This window comes from Chrysochloris asiatica, unplaced genomic scaffold (assembly GCF_000296735.1).
Source record: "Chrysochloris asiatica unplaced genomic scaffold, ChrAsi1.0 scaffold00235, whole genome shotgun sequence".
NCBI lineage: Eukaryota > Metazoa > Chordata > Mammalia > Afrosoricida > Chrysochloridae > Chrysochloris > Chrysochloris asiatica.
Genome location: NW_006408753.1, coordinates 1,292,591 through 1,295,013, shown reverse-complemented (window position 1 = coordinate 1,295,013; position 2,423 = coordinate 1,292,591). Strand labels below are relative to the sequence as shown.

The following is a 2,423-nucleotide window of genomic DNA, read 5'->3' as shown; positions in this document are numbered from 1 at the left end:
GTAGGAAATAGGGAAAATGGTAAGTTTGTTTTCCCTAGAGGGCATTGAAGTTTATATTAATAATTATAAAATTATATGGAAAAAAAGCAAAGAGTTGTACAATTGGTAAGTATTTTGTATATATTCACTACAATTTTCCTTTTAAAAGTAAAATTTTCTTACTAAAATACTGCCTTTTTTATTCTAAAAGTATAAAAGAACTAAAAACAGAACTGATAAGATAAAAGCTCTTAAAGAAAACAGCAGATATTATTTAGAACTTTCAGATAAGCAGAGATTCTTAATTTGAGTGCCAAACTTTTTTTAAAAAAAAAGAGATCAAGAGCAGCAGCGTGGGGTCCTGAGCAGAGGTGCTCCTTGTGGTGGTGTTTCTCAAACAGCAGCAGTTCTCACTCCAGCGCCAGGATGAGTCCAGTTTGTGTTCATTCGCGGAGATCTCTCTCATCTCGCTTGGCTGCCTGCGTAAAATTGGGCTGAAGCGACTGAGTCCGCGATGGAGAAAACTTTAGAAACTGTTCATTTGGAGAGGCTTGATACCATTGAGATAATTTCTGATAGGAAGTCTGGAAAGAAAAGAGGCTTTGGCTTTGTTACTTTTGATGACCATGATCCTGTGGATAAAATTGTATTGCAGAAAAACCACACTATGAATGGTCATAATGCAGAAGTAAGAAAGGCTTTATCTAAACAAGAAATGCAAGAGGTCCAAAGTTCTAGGAGCGGAAGAGGAGGCAACTTTGGTTTGGGGGATTCACGTGGTGGTGGAGGAAATTTTGGACCAGGACCAGAAAGTAATTTTAGAGGAGGATCTGATGGTTATGGAAGTGGTCTTGGATTTGGGATGGCTATAATGGGTATGGAGGAAGGCCTGGAGGTGGCAATTTTGGAGGTAGCCCTGATTATGCAGGAGGAAGAGGAGGATATGGTGGTGGAGGACTTGGATATGGCACCCAGGATGGGGGCTACGGAGGTGGTTATGACAACTATGGAGGAGGAAATTATCGAAGTGGAAATTACAATGATTTTGGAAATTATAGTCAACAACCTTCTAACTATGGTCCAATGAAGAGTGGAAACTTTGGTGGTAGCAGGAACATGGGTGGACCATATGGTGGAGGAAATTATGGTCCAGGAGGAAGTGGAAGAAGTGGGGGTTATGGAGGAAGGAGCTGATATTAAGCTTCTTCCTATTTGCCATGGGCTTCACTGTATAAATAAGAGAGGATGAGAGCCCAGAGGTAATAGAGCCGCTTCAGGTTATCGAAATAACAATGTTAAGGAAACTCTTATTTCAGTCATGCATAAATATGCAATGATATGGCAGAAGATGCAGAGCAGATGCAGAGAGCCATTTTGTGAATGGACTGAATTATTTAATAACATTACTTTACTGTGGAGGAAGGATTGTGTAAAAATGCCTTTGAGACAGTTTCTTAGCTTTTTAATTGTTAGTTGTTGTTTTTTTTTTAGTGGTTTTTGTAAGAGTGTAGAAGCATTCTTTCTTTGATAATGTTAAATTTGTAAGTTTCAGGTGACATGTGAAACCTTTTTTAATATTTTTCTCAAAAGTTTTGAACAGCTATTAGCCAGGATCATGGTGTAATAAGACATAACGTTTTCCTTTTAAAAATTTAAGTGTGTGTGTAGAGTTAAGAAGCTGTTGTACATTTATGATTTAATAAAATAATCCTAAAGGGGTGAAAAAAAAAAAAGAGAGAGAGAGAGAGATCAAGGGAGCAAATCGAAGTGCAGAACTCTATCTAGAGAAGCAGTGACTCCAGAGATGGAGGCAGAGATGATGACGTGGAGAGAAGGAGCCACTGGGGACTCTAGACTCAGGGAGCGAGAGGGGCTGTGTGCTGATGACAGTGGGGTAGGCATGCAGGGTGCACCCTTTGGTTGTTTGATGATGCATGCAGGGGATTGTAATCACTGCAATGAAATGAAATATGATAGGATGAATGTAAAGATAATGTACTCCATGTAATCTGTCACAAAATTCACAATAAAAAACTGTTAAAAAAGTTAAAAAGCAAAGATGTCACCATGAGGACTCTGGTAAATCTGATCCAAGTCAGGGTATACCTCATTGCATGTGAAAGAGATATTGCTAGACAAAGAGTAAGAAAGACTAAAGAGTTGATGCATAAAAAGTGTTGTGTTGGCAATGAATACTGAATATGCCATAAACTGTGGAAAGAACAAATAAATTTGCCTTGAAAGAAGTATGGTCAGTGAATAATTGTTATCAAGACTGATTGTGAGGGTTGGGAATATAAAGGTGGATGTTTTGTAGCAAGGAGAGGAGTGATTAACTTTGTAGTCTAGGAGTAGAGGTCCCTGGGACCCTCCAGGGAGAAGAGCAGAGAGCGGGTCCCTACCCAGAGAAGCAGTGATGCCTGAGATGGAGGCAGAGATGATGA

At 39.2% G+C, this 2,423-nt stretch overlaps 1 pseudogene; it reads left to right on the top strand.

Moving 5' to 3' along the window:
• Positions 1–493: 493 nt before the first annotated feature.
• On the top strand, positions 494–1,173 carry LOC102833976 (annotated as a pseudogene).
• Positions 1,174–2,423: the final 1,250 nt, after the last annotated feature.